Genomic DNA, 21,537 nt, shown 5'->3' with positions numbered 1-21,537 from the left:
AACTATAAAGTTTGCACCAAATGGAAACAACTATTTCTAGACCCTGCTTTGCTGCCAATTCGCCTTTTCCCCTGGGAGTCATTTTACCTTTAAATCTCAGTTTCCCTTCTGTAACATGGGAATAATAACAATAAAAATGACATTTGGGGTGGCTACGCCAAACAAAGAGGTTATACCTGTGAACATACTTTGTAATCAAGACTCTACAGAAGTTGAACTAACAAAAGATCAGAAAAGTGTCTCTGTGGTGACATTTGGTATGGTCAATTTTTTCTAATTGCATTCAATTAAGTAGGTGATATAGTGATAAAATTTAAGATTTTCTATGGGCTTAATAATTCTACTTTTATGTTGGAAGAGAAAAATGCACCTAGTCAAAATCCTCACATTTTCCTGAATTAACACTCCTTAAAAAGAAAACTGTTATCTACAGCGATTACTAAGATTTCTACACAGACCAAACTAATTTAAACATAATGTATAGTGTTTATCTATTGGTAGGCAGAAGCAGATGGATTTGGAAAAGCTAGAGGGAGCTAAAAATGTTAAATACTTATTTTCTTTTATAATTAAATCTTGCATTAAATTTTAAAATTAACCTATAAAAACATCTGTTTTAGGCAAACGCTGACTTTGTTTACTCAACTAACAAGAAATGCTATTTCCTTGTAGTTTACATTTGCAATAAATAATCTAGACTGAAAAAAAAAAACAATTATAGCTATAAGTGAGGCCAGCCTTCTCCTTACATTTTCCTTTCCAAATGTTTAACATTTTATGCTTAAAGCATGCCTCAGAGGGGTGTCTACTTCTGTCTACAATGTGGTAGTTAAAAGGGAAGATGTAAGATACTGCTTTTGGAATAGCCAAAAGGGTTTTTATTTATTTATTTAACTTGTACAAGAAGTGTGATTATTAGACCCCCAGTCTACACCAAAAATCTCTAGGTTCTTATGTTCTTTATTATACAATAGCATATTTATTCAAGGAGAAAACAGAAGCTTCATTCCTTTTTAAGAGATATTTGAGTTATTATCTTTTATATGAAACATACCCATAACTTTGAAATTTCAACAGAGGCATCACGATACAATTAACAAGGCCTGGCATGCCTGTAATCCTAGTACTGTTAAGAGGCTTAGGCAGGAGATTGCTTAAACCCAGGAATTTGAGGTTGCTGTGAGCTAGGATGATGCCATGGTACTCTAGCCTGGGCAACAGAGTGAGACTCTGTCTACAAAAATGAAAAAGTAAAAAATAAAAAGATATTATTTGCAATCAGATACCAAGGTGACTTGTGAGAAAGACTACCCTGTAGCAAATTTCCAAAGTATTACATTATGTCTGAGAACCGGTTAGATAGCTCTAAAGCCTACACACAGTATAAAGAGCAGAGAGGATTGCACAAGAAGAATTTCTTTGAAGAGAGTTGTGCTGATTTTCATGTTTCCTCCAGAGTGGGAGGGTGTGGGAAGCTGCCTTTCTTTCTCCTCAAGAAGCTTGAATGGGACCCGTGGAATACCTGCTACCTCTTCCCTGGAGTTGGGGGAGCGCAGCAGAAGGTGCCTGATATACACTTGAGGAATCTAAAGACGTGGCTATCACCCTGAGGCAGCCACAAGGGAAAGAGGCACAGAACAGTAAAGGAGCATGCTGTCTCAGGAGCCAGCTCAGGTCAAGGGAGGAGAGCGACCAGAAGGCAGGGCCACACAAGGGGCAGCCAGAGCTAGATAAAATGTGGCTCAGTCGGTAAGGCGCCGGCCCCATATACCGAGGGTGGCGGGTTCAAACCCGGCCCCTGCCAAACTGCAACCAAAAAATAGCCGGGCGTTGTGGCGGGCGCCTGTAGTCCCAGCTACTCGGGAGGCTGAGGCAAGAGAATCGCTGAAGCCCAGGAGTTGGAGGTTGCTGTGAGCTGTGTGAGGCCACGGCATTCTACTGAGGGCCAAAAAGTGAGACTGTGTCTCTACAAAAAAAAAAAAAAAAAATCTTATTCAGAGGATGAAAACGCCCTAAAAATTTAGATAATGGTAATAGTTGCACAACTCTGTATATACTAAAAACCACTAAAGGTATATTTTAAAAGGGTGAATTTTATGGTATGTTAATTATATCTCAAAAAGCTGTTAAAAAAGATATCCTACCCAGAATACCTCCTGAAGTACCCAGAGCACCATCCTGAAAAAGAAAGCAAGGGGGTAGGGGGAAAGAAGGAAGAAAAGGAAGAAAAAGAAGGAAGAAGAACTAGAATTATTATTACTATAGAATGGCCTGAGAGAAAACCTGGGTGAGGGTTAGAAGGATTAGGGAACACTGGCCAGTTAGAAGAAAAATCTATCTGGAGTTTCACAGGGAGTACGTATAGATGTAGTGAAGGACTATGAACAACCCGCAGAAGTATACACACAACAGCCTCAAACACATGACAAACACATGCTCAAAAAGAGTGAAAGCTGTGAAATCATATTACAACAGGAGTCTGATAAAAAACCAAAACCAAAATCAAAACCAAACAATCACATTTGCCTTGCTACCTCTCTCTTCCTTCTCTCAGTTCAGGTCCTGATGGGGTTAAATACAGCAACTTGCCAAGGCAAGAGGACATAAACAACAAAAAGACAAGCTAAACACACTGCCTCCCACCACAACTAATCTCAGCTACAGACAGGAGATACTTTTAGCTTTGAATGGAGACTTATTTTTCAAAGTTATTATCAAGGTAACAGCATAGACATAATATTTTTCATTTACAGCTTTGCTAGAAAAGAATATTAAGATTTTTTTATGAACTACCTCACCCTGATCATCCAAGCTCAAGACTTAATGTAGTCTTGCAAAAGAAACAACAGAAAGGCCCATGACCACCATCTTTCTCTCTTAGTTATACTTACATACCTAGTTACCACAGCTTTTCAGATCATTAGCTCCAAAGGAAAAAAGGAAATGCAGACGTTGAAAAAAGTGCAAAAAGAAAAGAAAAGAAAGTGAAGGGAAAAAAGCTTGAAGTCAACCAAGAGATGAGGAAAGAATTAGTTATTTAAAAAATGTTAAAGTTTATTGTTTCAATTTTTCCCTTTAGACATAGTACTAAATAACCTGAGGTACAAATATGACTGGCACTATTTCACTATCATAGAGGTTATGCTTCATAATAAAAATAACCATATTAATATATTTTTATTCCCTTGAAAGTTGTGTCCTACTTGATTACTAGAACATTTGGGGAAAGAACTTCAAATGAGAAAAATTAATTATATTACATAACCGCAATTATTGTTTTTGTTAACAAACATATGATTGGTATGCCCTTAAAATTGCACACAGAATCAAAGCCACAGATAGATTCAAACAGATGTCATTTTAATCCTTCAGGATTGTAGCACTCACAGATAGGAAGCACACAAAAGTGATTAAGAACAGGGCGGCGCCTGTGGCTCAGGGAGTAGGGCGCCGGTCCCATATGCCAGAGGTGGTGGGTTCAAACCCAGCCCCGGCCAAAAAACCACAAAAAAAAAAAAAAAAAAAAAAAAGTGATTAAGAACAGAATGAAATAGTAAACAAATTAACTGAATCCAATCAAGTAATATAATAACCTGTCTGGAGGCAGACTAATTAGGAATGTTTAACTTGAATCTAAGGAAATAGGGCTATAAGAGAACCTTGTTTTAAGAACAGAACAGCTATAAATAGAACTCTGTGTATGCTACCCGTTTGGGGCAAGGATTCACTTAACATCCCGACTGAGGATTTCTTTGGTCTTTAAGAAACCATCATAAGTTGAGAGGGCAATCCCCAAAGTTGTAAGCATCCTTTAATTCAAGAAAAGTCACAATTAAGTCTAGAAAGAAGTAAACCTGCATTTTAGTATTCTTCATGTTAAAGAATTTGTACACATGTGATATTTTAGCTAAGAGAAATAGGTCAGTTAACAGAAGATTAGCCTTGTGATTCCAATTTAAATGGTGTAATGGGAAATAGTTAAGACTTGTATTTTACTTTATTAATTTATTTCTTTTGAGATTTGCATGTTATTTTTTTAAATGGAGGAGTTTTAGGCTGCAGAGAGCTACGATGATGTAATTAAACTCTAGCCTGGGTGACAGAATAAGACCTTATCTCAAAAAATAAAATAAAAGTAGAATGACACTGGAACATACAAAGGAACTTTAAAGTCTTACTAGACATAAGTCTTATAAGCCTTCATTCATTAGAAGACTTATTTAAGTACTTAGGTATGTTTTTTTGTCAGTCAGATACACAAAATATTTTAAAAATTGGCTTTTAAGTGTATGAATGCGGTTTAAAATATTTACGGGATTTTAATTGATTAGATTTGAAAATGGGATTATATACTCAAAGGGTCCCTTAAAAGTGCATATTAAAATTTTCAACAAGTAGAATAAAATAATTAAATTGATCTTAACATCTTAGGAAATAGGTTTTAGAGTTTTAATTTAATAAGAATTTTCTGCAGAATACAAATGCCTACATACAGTAACTAAGAAAATGCCTCACCCTGAGACTGTGAAAGTTATGAAGGCTATGTCGAACAGTTTGATGAGAATATTTCAGATTGTATATGAAACCCGCACATTGTACCCCTTGATTGCACTAATGTACACAGCTATGATTTAACAATAAAAAAATAAGAATTTTCATTTAAAAATAATTTTCAATAATTTTTTGTGTGCATAATCATACCTTGGAAGCCAATAAACAGGAGAAAATCATTGTGACCTAGGTTGAGCAGTGTTTTTGTAGTTATGACACACAAGTGCATGATTTATAAAAGAAAAAAACTGATAAACTGGAATTCATCAAAATTTAAATCTCTGCTATTTGAAAAAAACTATTTAAAATAAATGAAAATATGAGCCACAAACTAGGGAAAAATATTTGCAAATCATAACTGATAAAGGACTTATATCAGAACATATAAGAAAATAATCTAATTTTTTTTAATGGGCAAAAGATTCAAACAGATGCTTCACTAAAGAAAATATGTGGATGGCAAATGAGTACATTAAAAAATGATCTACAATATTAGACATTAAGGAAACAAAAATAAAACAGGGAACTACTGCTACATAGCTATCAGACTGTCTAAAATTCTAAAGACTGACCATACTAAGTGCTGATAAAGATGTAAGTAAACAGAACTCTCTGGTATTGGGAATGTAAAATGGTACCCTTTACAGTTTCTTAGAAAGTTTATACATATACATCTAGCATATGACCTAGCCATTCTACTCCAAGCTGTTTACCCAACAGAAATCAAAGCATATGTCACCATAAAACACTTGTATACATAACAGCTTTAGTTCATAACAGCTTTAGTTTGAACAGTTAAAAGATGGAAATAAGCAAATATCTATCAACAGGTGAATACAGTGTAGAAAAAGAAGCCTTAGTATATGCTCACAGTGAAATACACATCAGCAATAACCATTGTTATCAATACATGCAACAACATGTATAAATCTGAAATAGTTATGCCGAAAAAAAGCTAGACCCCCCAAAAATACATGCTGCATGATTACATTTATATAACACTGTAGAAAATGCAAATTAATTTATAGCTACAGAAAGCAAATCAGTGGTTGCTTGAAGTTGGCACTGTCATATGGAGAGGGATGTGGAAAAGTTGAAAAATGGTATGAGAAAACATATGGAGGTGATAGATGTGTTATTTTGATTGTGGTCTTATAGGTGCATGCAAATGTCAAAACTTAACAAATTGTACACAGTTATATATCAATGGTACCTCAATAAAGCTGTTAAAACCAAATTTAAAACAGCAATTCTTTTCTTTGTCCCATGAAGATTTTTTGTCAGAAGAAACTAACCCCCAACTCTAAATCCCAAGTAACGCATGCTTTTTTTAAAAAAAATAATGATCTATTTGTTTTGTAAAAGTTATCTTCTCCCATTTTTTAAATGTAGTTAAAAAAACATAGCATTATGTTTACTATCTTACCCTTTTTAAGTGTATAGGTCAATAATGTTAAGTATATTCACTTCATTATGCAATACATCTCTGGAACTTTTTTCACTTTGTAAAACAGAAACTCTATACCCATTAAATACTAATTCTCCCCTCCTTTCCCTTGATAATCAACTTTTTACTTTCTGTTTCTATAATTTTGAATATTTTAGATACTTTGTATGAGTGGAATCATACAGTATTGTCTGTTTGTGACTGGATTATTTTGATTAGATTAATTGACCTCAAGGTCCATCTATGTTATAGCATGAAGGAGGATTTTTTTCTTTTTTAAGGATACATAGTATTCATTGTATGTATATACTACATTTTCATAACCCATCCATTTATCTATGGACATCTGGGTTATTCCCAGTTCTTGGCTCTTATAAATTATTCCATGATTAATATGAATATGGTTCTTGCTTTTAATTCTTTTGGATATACAGATGACCCTTGAACAACACAGCAATTAGGAGAGCTGACTCTCTGTGTAGTCAAAAATCTGCCTATAACTTTTGACTACTAATAGCCTCCTATTGACTGGAAGCTTTAATGATAAATAAACTATCAGTTAACACAAATTTTGAATGTGTTATGTATTGTATACTACATTATAGAAAAAAGAAAATGTTATTAAGGAAGCCATAAGGAAAATAAATTTGTTATTCAGTTAATGGATGTGGATTATCAGTAGAAAAAAATTATTGCCTAGTATACTTAGGAAAAAACTAAGGAAAATTGGGATTTTAAGGAGAAAAAGAGGTAAAAAGTCAGTGAAGTTTTAATTGAATTCTGCCTTAAGGTAGAAAACAGCATGAATTAAATATTTTTATGGAAGTTGGAGCAATGTTTAGTTTTTTAGTATTTGTCAACTTTTCCGTTATCCTTTCCCTGTGAAAGAAGAGAAACTAAAATAAATGCAAGTCTAAACTCCCTTTCTGGGCCTCTGGCTCATGTCAACTACTTATCTAAATAGAAATCATTTATGCCTGTTCCCTGCTTTCAAAGGACAGCTTCAAATAGCAAGGAAAAACTCAAATTCTTTAGTCTTTGTCACTTAAACTTGGGAGAAAAGCATAAACAAGGGGGAAAATCCCTAATTCCTCATTTTTTTTCTTTCTCTTCACCAACTGGGAGATACCAACAAAAAACAATGTAATGGAAGGCTTTTGTTGTTACGTATTGTCTTTCTACATCAGCTTTCCTTTCTAGTCACTAATTTGATCTTCCTCCAGAAATACAGACTTAAAATATCTGAATGGACAGCCACCACACGAAACAAAATATAGATAAAGCACAAAAGAACAAGTAAAAAAATTCTTATTTGTCCTTTATGACGTGAAAAACAAATTAGTGTGGTGGGCAAAATTCAGAGATTGTCCCTCAAGGTTCATGCTGTGAACGTTGTATGTAGGCAAGGACCTACAGCTCCTGTAGGACAGGAGCTGACAGTGGATCCCAGCCAACCACCAGCAAGAAAATCGCCCTAAATCACAAGTACTGTGGTTTACCAACAACTAGAGGATTCTGAGTTTCAGCGGAGACTGAAGTCCTTGCTGACACCTTTACTTCAAGCTGGTGGGATCCTGACAAGGAGAACTCTGCCCAGACTCCTGACCAACAATAAGTGTGAGATAATAAACTCGTGTTTTAATCTGCTACAACAAATTTGTAGCATTAATTTGTTACACAGCAATAGAAAAGCAATCCAGATTTTGATATTTGAATGTGGGGTGCTGGTGTAACAATAGTTAAAACTGAGGGAGTGTTTTCAGAATTAGGTAGTGGAAAGAAACTAGAAGAATTTTGAGAATCATGATAGAGAAAACCTAACTTCCCTGGAAAAATTTTTAAATAGACATCTGGACTTGAATCAGGATGCTGCTGGTGAGGGCTCAGAAGGAAATGAAATGAGGAATACATAATCGATAATTGGAAAATGGAGGAAAGGGAATCTTTGTTATACAGTGGCAGAACACTTAGTGACATTACATTCTACAGTTATATGGAAAGCAGAACTTGTAAGTGACAAAGCTGGTTATACATATTATATAGTCAAATGAAGGGTTAAAGGTACTGTCTGGTTTCCTCTTGATGCTTATAGTAAAATGCAAGTAGAGGTGGAAATAAATTGAGGGAAGAGTTGTTAAAGAGAAAGAAACCAGGACTAAATGATTTTGAACATGACCAGCCTCCCCAGATAGCAAAAGATGATAAAAGTCAGTAATGGATGCCAAAAGCTTGATAGAGAAAAGATGACCTTTTGCTAAAATTTCAGAAAGGTTAGAAGATTCAGTCACACAAAAGGCCCTTTCAAGATTTTAAAGGGCTCTCCTAAGCTTAAGAGTTGTCAATTTGTTATCTCAGCAAGAGGCAAAGACAGAGAAAGGAATTTTTTGAAAAAAATTATGGGTTTAGCTTTTGTCTAATGGAATGAATCCCTGAGAAATCCACACAAACCAAGTCCTTAAGGAAATTGTGACAACACAAATTCTGCTAGCTTCTACTAAAAAGAACAGAAAGCATATAAAATGGAAAGAGTCTGACAAACACTCCTTACTTTCAAAAATTACTGGCAGGAAGAAGGTGATAAAACTCCTCAGCTCTGAATATGTGTCATCTTTCTAGAAAAAGTTAGAATAATTCAGGAGGCAGAGTCAAGACTCAGAGGGCAGAGTTGAGAGACTTGAAATATTATTCCTAGGCCTTGATACCTAATAAAGCAAATTCCAGCTGGCCTCTGCCCACCTGGATTTCAGAACAGTAATGGACCAGTGACTCCTTTTTTACTTTCCATTTTCCCTGTAGATCAATGGTTCTCAACCATCCTAAAGCCACAACCCTTTAACACAGTTCCTCATGTTGTGGTGACCCCCAACCATAAAATTATTTTCATTGCTATAGCAACAAATTTTATGGTTGGGAGTCACCACAACATGAAGAACTGTATTAAAGGGTAGAGGCATTTGGAAGGTTGAGAACCACTGCTGTAGACAGTCGAATGTTTACAATTGTTACCTCATGCCTGTTCTACACTTTGTGTTGGGGCATTCTCTTTAGTTTCACAGGTTCACAGACAGATTACACTTAAGAACTTCATTTACACCCGATTTAGTGGATTTATATGAGATTCTGAAACTTGAGCAGATGCTTTAATGAGATGAAAAGCTTGGAATCATGAGAGGGGCTGCATTTTGCTCGTGAGGGCATGAATAATTTGGCCCAAAAGGCAGACTAGGGTAGGCAGAATTCTGAGATGGCCGCAAGTTCTACCTAGTGTGTACCCAACTCTGTATAATCTTCTCCCCTTGAGTGTGGTTGGCAGTTACAAGTATCATGGGACAGTCGCTCACTTCAGGAGGTTACATTACATGACTGTTAGAGCAAACTGGAAAGAATGTCAAAGTTTGTGAGATTCTCCCACTGGTTTTGAAAAAGCTAACAACCAAAAACAAAGCGTGTAAAAAAACATGTGTACCCCCTAATATTCTGAAATTAAAAAAAAAGTAAAGAAAAGAAAGAAAAAGCTAATAACATGTTGTGAACTGCCTCTAAAGGGGGCCACGTGGCAAGGACTTGATGGGAGACCTTTGATGAGCAGAGCAGAGACCTCAGCTGACAGCAAGGCACTGAATTCTGCCAATAACCAGTGAGCCGAGAAGACTCAAAGCTTCAGATGAGATTTCCTGACTATCTTGATTTCAGCACGGTGCGACTGAACAGACGACCAAGCTAACCTAAACCAGATTGCTGACCCACAGACTATAAGATAATACATTTGTGTTATTTTAATCTAAATGTGTGGCAATTTGTCATCAGCAATGGAAAACTAATGTAACTTGGGTATAGATTTTAAAGAAAATGTAGATAATGATTTCAGACCATTTTAAAGGACCTCATAAGAGGAGATATCAGGGTAACTTAGCTATTTTTTTTTAGTTAGCCTCTCACAACCCTATGACTTCATGCTTTAACTGACAAAGAGAATTACATATTTTTTGGGATATAATGTTAGATGTCCAAAAAGGTTCACCGAAGCACAGTCTACTCCGAAATGAAGTAAAACAAGACAATTGACAGCCTATAAATGAACTGCCTGCTACTTTTCTGATTTTCTACTAGCATTCCCAAGATCAGGCAATATTTCTGAGGTGATAGCCATACTGATGAGAAGAAGCCAGCTGTGAGGTATTAGAAGGCAGAAAGTAACAAATTCTATCTACTGAGCAAATACTGGAAGTTAAATATTCAAGGTGAAAGTGATGCCCGTGTTCTCTTCCTGTCCTTTCCTAAAAGTCTACTAAATCTAAAAAGCTTTAGGTAAATTTATACTGCAGTAAAATAAAGTAGCAGGTATCATTTGACATTAATGAGGAGTAGAAACAAGTTTCATTCTAGAGAAAATAAATGAAAGAGAAGGCACAAATGATTTTACGAGTCACAGATGAAGCACAATAAATCTATGTGTACTCCAGTAATTCCAACAAAACTTTTAACTTAATATTTGAAGTCAATTAAAATTCTACTCAAGTTGTTCCATTCTAAAAATAATTTTGATATTACCCAATTTCTATACTGAAATGTTTTATAGGCTAGGCGTCTGTGGCTCAAGCGGCTAAAGTGGCAGCCACATACACCTGAGCTGGCGGGTTCGAATCCAGCCTGGGCCCTCCAAACAACAATGACAGCTGCAACCAAAAAAAATAGCCAGGCATTGTGGTGGGCGCCTGTAGTCCCAGCTACTTGGGAGGCGGAGGCAGCAGAATCACTTGAGCACAGGAGTTGGAGGTTGCTGTGAACTGTGATGCCACGACCCTCTACCCAGGGTGACAGCTTGAGGCTCTGTCTCAAAAAAAAAAAAAAAAAAAAAAAAAAAAGGAAATGTTTTATAAATTTCAGTTTTTAAAAATCTAATTTTTTTTTTTTTTTTGAGACAGAGTCTCACTATGTCACCCTCAGTAGAGTGCCCTGGTGTCACAGCTCATAGCAACCTCTAACTCTTGGGCTTAAGTGATTCTCTTGCCTCAGCCTCCCAAGTAGCTGGGACTATAGGCGCCCGCCACAACACCGGGCTTTTTTGTTGTTGTTGTGGTGGTTGTAATTATTTTGCAGGCCCAGGCCAGGTTCGAACCCACCAGCCCTGGTATACGTGGCCAGGGCCTTAGCTGCTGACCTATAGGCATTGCCTAAAAATCTAATTGTTATTATCTAAGCAGTGACATGAGATAGTCATACTGAGTATTATCTCACAGAATTATGACAACTAAGATTGTTGCTTATAATGACATGAAATGGTATGATTTGCAGAAACCATAAATTTAATCTCAAACAACATGGTGTGGGAACTCCCTTATGTGATTCATTACAAAAGTTTTGAGATATACAAAAATCCAGAATCATAAAATCTACACAGACAAATAAAGTCCTCCCAGCTACAATGGTAAGTTGAACAAGTTGAAATTTGTATAAGTGAATGAGAAAGGGTGCTGTTGACTATTTCTTGGAAGTGAAATAGTGGACTATAATACAGCCTGTCTCAAAACTTTTGTAATGACCTGGGTATTGGGTAGCAATCCCATTAACTCTATCTAAAAAGCTATGTTTCTAAAAGCACAGCTTTTATGCCAATAATTTTCATTTTAATTAAATACACTATGCCTTATGCAACTGTCATAAGTAAGAATGACTAATATGTAAAAGTAATTAAGCCCTTTTACATGAGAAGATAAAGGAATTCTGGCTAACAGTCAAATAAGAACAAAATGACTTATGATAAGTTATTCAAATTTAACATTACCATATTTCACATTGGAAAAATACACTCCTCTAAAATTCACTTGTCAAAATTTTGATTTTAATTTCTGATACCATACCATCTCCTAGTCAATGCTACTCAATATCAAACATATTTTTAACTCATACAAGCTCCACTCATTCTCATAAGAATAGTGTTCTCTACATCCAGTTTCTACTGAAGAAGGTATATGATATCAAGACTTTGCCTAATCATCTTAGGGTAGCTTATTCCTAAAACTATCTCTATTATTTAGATAACCTCATTCCAAATTCTAGAGTTTCAATTTAACTGTGTACTATATATTTTTGCTTGGATAGATAACATGTTCTTGTACCAAGTTCTATAAATCTAAAAACTAAAACAATCTTTTTCTCCAGATTAGTCATTCTTACTATCCCATACAGATTAATGAAATTATCACCATAGCTACCAAGTTCAAACCCCCTGTGCTTTGACTTTTTTTGTGTCCTAATCTCCTCTTCTAATAAGGACAGCAGTCAGATTGTATTAGAACTCACTCTAAACTCTAAGTTAATTACCTCTTTAAAGGTCCTATTTCCAAAGACAGTCAAATTCTGAGATACTAGGGGTTTGAGTTTCACCATGTAAATTGGGGGGGGGGCATAATTCAGCCTATAGTAGTTATAATAAGAACTACAAAATTTTTATCTTGGTTTCCTTATTTATCTACTGATGCCTCACTAAAAAAGACTAATTTAGTATAAATTACATCCCATCTACTTCATACTTCTAAATCAGCAATTTCAAAGCAGAGTTGTCATCATATCATTATTTTTCTCCTAAACCTCCACTAAGGCCACACTGATTACTAAATAAACTCCAAGCATATCAATAAATTCATTAACTTGCTACTTAATATTCATTGAATACATCTTATATGGTATGTTTTATACTGAGTCTGGGAATAAGAATGGTGAATAAGAGTGGTGCTTGATGCTAAAAAAGTACCTTAACATCTAGTGGGTTAGAGAATAAATGATTAAAATATGTTGTGTTAAATGTTACAATGGCTTGAAGTGCCATAGAATTCCAAAAGGAACATTTAATCAGACCAGAAAAATTCTAGAAATGATTCTAAGATTGGGAGGGGGAGAGCAGGTCACACGGGTGTCCAATCTTTCTTCTTTTCTGCCGCACATTGGAAGTATAAAGAATTGTCTTGGGCCACACATTAAATTAAAAAATACTAACAAAGCTGATAAGCAAAAAAAAGGTCTATGTATACTTTTCTCCCTGACACTACAGACAAGCAAAACAGTCCTCGAATAATCTGCATGTGGTCCCTGGGCTGCAGGTTGGACAACCCTGGGAGAAAGGAATAAATAAGAGGAAGATAGATGAAGAAGATACCAAGGGTTATCAATGTAGAGGAAATAATCTGTATTAAGAGAGAAGTGTAAAAATAGGAGGTATTCAAATTTTTACTTAGATCAACTTAGAGAAAGAGAAGGAAGATAAAAGATGAGGTTACAGTAGTATTTAAGAATCATGAAAGGCATTTTCGTGATTTGCTAGGTAGTTTGGATTTGACGCTGAAACCTATGGAAAGACATTAACAAATTTCAAGTCATGCCATCAAATTACAAAATGTGAATTTTTAAAAGATCTTTTCACTCATAGAGTATAACTTTTTAATAATAAAAATCAGGAACGACAGATTTGGGAATGACCAGCATGCAAGCAATGCCCAAAGTCAACAGTTTAGACAAAGTCACTCAGGAAGAGTGTATAAAGAAAAAGGGCCAAATACAGAAACTAAAGACTACCATTTAAAAGTCAGAGAAGAAAAAAGAGCCTGCAAAGGTAACTTCAAAGAAATAATCTGAAAAATAAAAAAAACAAACAGAAGATTGTTATGTTAGAGAAGATGAAAGAGAAGTTTCCAATAAGATCAGCAGAACATATGATTAAGAAAGTGAATTTTTTTTTTTTTTTTTTTTGAGACAGAATCTCACTATGTTGCCCTCAGTAGAGTACCGTAGCATCACAGCTCACAGCGACCTCCTACTCTTGGACTTAAGCAATTCTCTTGCCTCGGCCTCCCAAGTAGCTGGGACTACAGGCACCTGCCACAACACGTGGCTATTTTTCTGTTGCAGTTGTCGTTGTTGTTCAGCTGGCCCAGGCTGGGTTTGAACCCGCCAGCCTTTGTGCATGTGGCCAGGGCTGTAACCACTGTACTACAGGCACCGAGCCAAGAAAGTGAATTTTTATGTCAGGTTGTCTATATTCAAATCACTAGCTCTATAACTTTTGGCAAATTATTTAATATTACTGGGCTCAGTTTTATCCTCAAAACAAGTTATTAACAGTTTCCTATCTCACGAGATGCTGGCAAGAATTTAAATGAGATGCATGTGATATCTTTGGTTGAGGGGCTAATAGAGAATAACCATCAAAATTGTTATTCATCATTATCAATCTCAAACTACATAGAAATGCCATGGCTGTATCACAGATAACTATATTTAAAAAGTTTCAATCAGCTCGGCGCCTGTGGCTCAAGAGGCTAAGGCGCCAGCCACATGCACCTGAGCTGGTGGGTTCGAATCCAGCCCGGGCCCACCAAACAACGACAGTTATAACCAAAAAAGAGCCAGGCGTTGTGGCATAGTCCCCGCTACCTGGGAGGCGGAGGCAGGAGACTCGCTTAAGCCCAGGAGTTAGAGGTTGCCGTGAGCTGTGATGCCACAGCCCTCTACCCAGGGAAACAGCTTGAGGCTCTATCTCAAAAAAAAAAAAAAACAAAAAAAACAGTTTCAGTCAAGTAGAAGGTGTGAAGGGAAATTGATGCAGAGTAGGAAGTAATAGAATCTTAAGTGTAAACTAATTTCTAGAGGCTTGGTTGGTGATGAAAGGAGCAAAGTTAGGATAACAAATTCAAAGGTGGGGATTAGATGATATTTGCTTTGATTTTAAAGATGTAAGAAACATAGTGCTTATATGTTAAGGAGAAGAGCCAGTAAAGACGCTGAAGGTACAGGAGGAGGTAGGGATCAACAGATAAGGTTAAAGGTTAAAGAATGATTACCGATTACCTTTTCTTTTTTTTTTTTTTCCTTTTTCTTTTTTCTCACTTTATCGCCCTTGAGCTCACAGCAACCTCCAACTCCTGGGCTTAGGTGATTCTCTTGCCTCAGCCTCACGAGTAGCTGGGATTACAGGTGCCTGCCACAACGTCCGGCTGTTTTTGTTGTTGTTGTTGCAGTTTGGCTGGGGCTGGGTTTGAACCTGCCACCCTTGGTATATAGGGCTGGCGCCCTATCCCCTGAGCCACAGGTGCCTCCCAAGAATGATTACCTTTTCAATGAGATTTCATCTGGCCATTGAAGTCAAGGGAGAAAGCATGTGTGCAGGAGGAAATAAGTTAGGTGGAAAACTTCTTGCCTAATGGCCTCACCAATGGTTTGGTGAGGTAGTCCTGAAAATCTGTTCCAAATGCTTCATACATGTGTGTATTTGCTTATATACCCATCTCCCACCCCACAAAGATCTGTTTTCTGTCCAGGTGTATTCAGGAGTTTGTAGCTACTCAGATAATTCCCATAAACAATAATGTTAAAGAATCACTGCACCAAACGTCTTTAGATAAAGCTTTTTTTTTCTTTTTTAAGAGATGGGGTCTCACTATGCTGACTAGGCTGGAGCACAGTGGCTACTCTTTTCTTTCCCTCTCTCCCTCCCTCTCTCTCTCTTTCTTTCTTTCTGATAGGGTCTTACTTGCTCAGGCTAGTCTCAAACTCTTGAGCTCAGGCAATCTGCCCGCCTCAACTTCCCACACGTTAGGATTATAGGCCACAGTGCTAGTGAGCCACCTCACCAGGCTGAGGACTTTGCAGTTGCAATAAGTTATGATGACACCAATGCACGCTAGCCCCAGTAATAGAGCAAGACCCTGTCTCAAACAAACAAACAAAAAACCCCAAAAAGAAGAAATATGGAAATGTGTTATGGTGATTGAAATTTGAACTCTTCCCTTCTCCAACCCCCTTTTCCACTCCTCTTAGGAAATTAAAAGTTCTTAAGATTTGGAGATTCTGTATGGAAAGCTTCTGTATATATGAACATTTCATGGCACTGTTTAAATATAAAATTATATGTTTAAAAACTGAAATGTGTATATCATTTCTAAATGGAAACTGGTAATACCAAAATCATTTTCAGGACAGAACAATTTAAGTAGAATTTTGACTATTTCCAAATATCAAGTTGAAATTGTTGCAATTACTGTAATATACATAGATTTATTATATGCTTCATCTATGACTTATGAAATTATTTGGGTTTATTCTTCCATTTATTTTCTTTAGAATCAAAGTTTTTTCAGCTCCTAATACACCTAATCTAATAAACACCACAGGCTAAGATAGCCTAGCCTATCTTAAACATGATCAGACCACATTAGCCTATTAAGTTGGGCAAAGTCATTTAACACAAAGCCTATTTTATAATAAAGTGTTGAGTATCATGTAATTTACTGAATACAGTACACTGTCAAGTGCAGTACCAGTTGTTTACTTTTGTGATTGCATGGCTCCTGGGAGCTGTGGTTCACTGACACTGTCTAGCATCTTGGAAGGGTATCCTACCCCCATCACTAGCTCAAGAAAAGACCAAAATTCAAAATTCCAAGTATGATTTCTACTGAATGCTTATTGTTTTTGTGCCATTGTAAACTCAAAAAGTAATTAAGCTGAGAGGACCATCTATAGACACTTAAGACTTAAATCTTAAAATGTGGCCAGAACAACAGAGGCACTGAATTTTTTTATCATATTTAATTTTAAATAATATAAATTTAAATACCCCACATGAGACTTGTAGCTACTGATGAATTGGACAGTGAAGCTCTATAAAACTATGACAATAGGGTTAAAACAGGTCTCTTTGCTTCCTCTCTTATCCCCTTACAGTCTATTTGCACTAGTGATACTTCAAAAATGTAGATCACATCATTACTCTGCTTCATGACTTGCTGTCACACTTAGAAAACATCTCATATCCTTACTCCTGCTTATAGCTCCCTAAATGGTTTTTCCTCAGGCTACCTCACCACCTCAGCTACTTTCTTTCCCCTTCAGTCCTGACACACTCAATTCCAACCATAGTTAACTCTTAAGCCCTAGCATTTGTTTAGAACACTCCTGTCTCAAGGACCCACAGGGCTGAGCCTCCTCACTTCATTCAGCTCTTTTATCAATTGCTACCTCAATGAGAGGCTTTCTTTGACCACTTCAATCTGGGCCTATTCAGTCTGTTGAACCATTATCCAATGATATAATACTTGATAGCATTATAATACCTGATAATATTATTATAGAATTATGCAGTGGCTCATGCCTGTAATCTCAGCATTCTAGGAGGCTGAGGCAGGTAGATTGTCTGAGCTCAGGAATTTGAGACCAGTCTGAACAAGAAAGAGCAAGCCCCTACCTCTACAAACAGCCAGGCGTTGTGGTAGGTGCCTGTAGTTCTAGCTACTCAGGAGGCTGAGGCAAAGGGATCTCTCCCCCAAGAGTTTGAGGTTGCTGTGAGCTATGATGCCAAGGAACTCTACTAAGTGTGACAAAGTGAGACTCTGTCTCAAGAAAAAAAAAGAAGAACTAATCTTTAGTGAATGTGTTTCACGACACATTCTACAATATGTAGAATTCATGAGGACAAATTTTGTCTCTTTTGTTAACTGATATATTCCAAATGTCTAGGACAGTTCCTGGCATGAAGTAAATTCTCAACAAATATTTATTGCATAACAGTAAGCCCAAATCTCATTTATCCTCTCTCAGTCTCACAGCCATGTAAAAAATACTTGTAAGTGCTCATTATAAAATACTACAACAGGCAACACAGGGAATCCTAACTGAAACTAGTTCAGACCTTGAAAATCAGATATCACTAGAATAATTCTTACAGTCCTTCAAATCTTAAAATTTTGAGCCTATGACTCAGAAATAGCTGGAACTGTTTCTCTTGGGGAAGGAGATACGATGTCTACCTTCTAATATTAAAACATTTGCCATTTGGAAGTAGTCTTTCTATGGTTTTCCTAATAGAATGCAGAATTGAGATGAAGGAGTTAAAATTAGGTAGTTTTCAGTCCAGTATAAAGATCTTCTAATAATACAGAAGATAATGTAGATACTTGAGATAATGTCCTGAGGTGGTTAAGCAGAAAAGAAGTAACCATCTGGAGAGGGATGGCATGGAGATTCTTCTAAATTAAGTGAGTGGGGTGACCTTAGAAGACCTCTAATATTTTTCCAAGTATAACACCTATACTATCTATAAAATGCTATAATAAATGCATGTTCCTATATCAGTCACTTTCGGAAAAGTTGCTTCCTGCTTATTATAAGTAATAACTCTCAAGGTTGACAGCAAAGAATGAAAATGAGAATCCAAACAGAGTAAACACATAGTCTACTGAATAACTAAGAACAATCAATTGTACCTATGTTTGTAGAAATATACCCATACAATTATCAGATTTAACTATATGAAAAATTAACAGTATTTGACCATTTTTTTTTTTTTTTTTGTAGAGACAGAGTCTCACTTTATGGCCCTCGGTAGAGTGCCATGGCCTCACCCAGCTCACAGCAACCTCCAACTCCTGGGTTTAAACGATTCTCTTGCCTCAGCCTCCCGAGTAGCTGGGACTACAGGCGCCCGCCACAATGCCCAGCTATTGACCATTTTTATGTTTCAACTTAAAAATGACTTTGTCAGGGCGGCGCCTGTGGCTCAGTGAGTAGGGCGCCGGCCCCATATGCCGAGGGTGGCGGGTTCAAACCCAGCCCTGGCCAAACTGCAACAACAAAAAAAAATAGCCGGGCGTTGTGGCGGGCGCCTGTAGTCCCAGCTGCTTGGGAGGCTGAGGCAAGAGAATCGCATAAGCCCAAAAGTTAGAGGTTGCTGTGAGCCGTGTGACACCACGGCACTCTACCCGAGGGCGGTACAGTGAGACTCTGTCTCTACAAAAAAAAAAAAAAAAATGACTTGTCAGATTTTATTAGTATAGTCATTATGTAATTTCTTAAAAGTACTGGGTTAACAAAAAACAAAATCAATTCAATAGCATTTGCCTTCTAAAATTTTACTTAGACCAACAAAACATAAGTCCTTAGTTCCAATCAGTAGACTATGAATCACTCTTAGTATCTATAGCTAATAGGTCAATTAATAGGATCTTGAAAAATCAGCTAAAAAGAAATTGTGTAGTGAAACATACATTACTAGTAGACATAATTCAGTAGCAGATTCACACTTGTTAGTGAATAAGAATACGGCTGACAATCACTTATTTCAATTAATAATTATATCTCAGGTAATCAGTGCAAGTATATTCCTACTAGGTTTTTTTCTTAATTCAACAATCAAGCATAATATTTAGGTCTGAAGTTTTAGAGGGGCATTTAAGCTAAACCTAAACTTACATATTAGCAGTCTAGGGTTAGAGGTACTTCCAAAACAAACAATGCCTACTGGAATTGGTAGCATTCCTTTAGTACTGCAAGTTTTGGATAAGGAAGTTTTATCTTCTCCATTACTGGGATGTTTTATTTTAATTCAAAGCCAGAATAGCACAACCTTCATATCAGAAAATGTATTCTGATGGCTTTTGTTTCATGGTAAAAACCCATTTTAGAATCATTTGATAATTTTAATTCTTTTTTGCCTTAAACTATTTATTTAATCGACCATGGCAAAAGCATTATGTTGAGAAATGGTGAAACTTCTTATGATAAAAGGGGTGATCCTTCTTGAAGAACAGCCAGTTGGGAAAAATCAACCATATAATAGTGTTGACAAAAACTCTTAAGTGAAAATAAAATTATAGTAACAATATATAACAATATTATAGTTTTAATAAAAACAATTTCTTTAATGAGTCAAACTAAGAGCAATTTAGAGAGATGTTACTTTGTTCTGTTTATAAATGGGGATAATTTGGGAACTTGGAAGTTTGGTGATAAAGATTTCATCTTAAACATTGTCTTTTTTGGTGTTACTTCTTGAGACGAGTTCTCACCATGTCACTTAGGCTGTCTGAAATTCCTGGGCTCAAGCAATCATCCCGCTTCAGCCTTCCAAGTAGCTAGGACAACCGGGGCATGCCGCTGTGTTTGCTGCTGATGCTGATGATGTAGTACAGATGAAGGTTTCCCCAGTTGCCCAGGCCGGTCTCAAACTCCCAACCTCAAGTGGTCCTCCCACCTAAATCTTCTGAGTAGCTGGGATTACAGGCACAAGCCTCTGCACCCAGCTTGTCTTGAACACTTTTTCTGCAAATCTGTTCTGAATATTAAAATACAACAAAAGCTACTCTAACTGAAAAGTTGCTAAAAATTATCCTCTTATTGTTTTATACAAAAAGTAAATGGCCATGGTGCTTATTTTCCCTAGCCATGTATCTCTTACCAATTTACCTTTAAAAATGTTTGGATTGACAATTATGATTTAGAAAAATATTCAGTGTCCTGATAGACATTATCCCCCTACTTTCCCTGCTCTTCCTCCTTGTTGGCAGAATCTGTCTTCCAATATAGAGACCAGATATTAAACTTAACAGCCTGACTGCTGTTAAGATATAAGCAAGTAGCTAATGGTACTGAGACGAAATCTAGCGAGAGAGAAACCGAGAAAGATTTGTTTCCTAATGAAAACATATATGACAGGAAATGTCTTTATTCTTTGTATAGCTATGCAGAAAACAGTTAACCTGGCAGGCCTGCTCACAAGGTTGGCTTGTGGCTGAGATCTGGGAACTAAGATTTCAGAAGGGTTCCCATCACTCCCAGAACTCTTAAGAGTGGCTCACTGTGTATACACTGGTTGTGCAAACAATGTGGTTTATGTTGAACACCTGCTTCCCTTATGGGAGTCTGGAATTTTGGTAAGTGGTAGGGAGAGGGTGCCCACATAATCAGCCTTCAATAAAAATCTTCAGCAATGCATCTCTAAAGAGCTTCCCCAGTAGACAACATTTTGCACATGTTATCACAACTCATTGCTGAGGGAATTAAACGTATCCTGTGTGACTTTACTGGGAGAGGACTCTTGCAAGTTTGTGCCTGGTTTCCTTCAGACACAGCTCCACTGCCTTTTCCCTTTGCTGATTCTTCTTTGTATCCAATAAATCTGTTGTGCTGAGTCCTTCTTGCAAATCATGGAATGGAGCGTGGGATTCTTAGGGACCGTTAACACTAACCAGGGGGATGTCCACAGGCAATACTTGAAACTGTGGCAGCCATTATTTGTTGCAACTACTGAGGATAAAGATTAAGAATTCAAAATAATATTCAGAACAACTGTAGAGGGGAAAAAGCAGAAAAGAAAGAGTAACCTGGGAACCTTATGAAATTCATAACAAACCTTTGAACCTCCTACTTTTAGACTTACTGTTCAACATTTTAAAATAAGATATTTTATCATTTGCAATGAATCCTTATAAATGCTTTCCAAAAAAACTTTTCTATAAAATTAAGGTCATCTGAAAGCATTACTCTTTGAGACTTTTTTTTAAAGGTTAATTTCCCTAGAAATTTCTCCAAAACCATGAGCCAAATAAAAGAAACATGCTCAGTTTCATTTAATAACATCTTTTTAAAGTTGGAACAAACCTGGCTGAGATGGTGCAAGGGGCCAGCCATCTGAGAAGAGAGGTTCATTGCCTCCCTGAGGCAGATGAGGATACGTGTTTTTCCCCCTTCTTTAACTTCAGATGGCAAAT

The 21,537-nt window shown here is 36.6% G+C and overlaps 1 protein-coding gene across 4 annotated transcripts in view; it reads right to left on the bottom strand.

Annotated features, from left to right (window-relative positions):
• Window positions 1-21,537, bottom strand: part of PTPN13 (protein tyrosine phosphatase non-receptor type 13) — a 212,669-nt gene that overhangs the window by 175,200 nt on the left and 15,932 nt on the right. The window lies entirely within an intron of this gene.

Source organism: Nycticebus coucang, chromosome 1 (assembly GCF_027406575.1).
Source record: "Nycticebus coucang isolate mNycCou1 chromosome 1, mNycCou1.pri, whole genome shotgun sequence".
In the NCBI taxonomy this organism is placed as follows: Eukaryota; Metazoa; Chordata; class Mammalia; order Primates; family Lorisidae; genus Nycticebus; species Nycticebus coucang.
The sequence above is the reverse complement of the archived record's forward strand: the minus strand, read 5'-3'. Positions and strand labels throughout refer to the sequence as shown.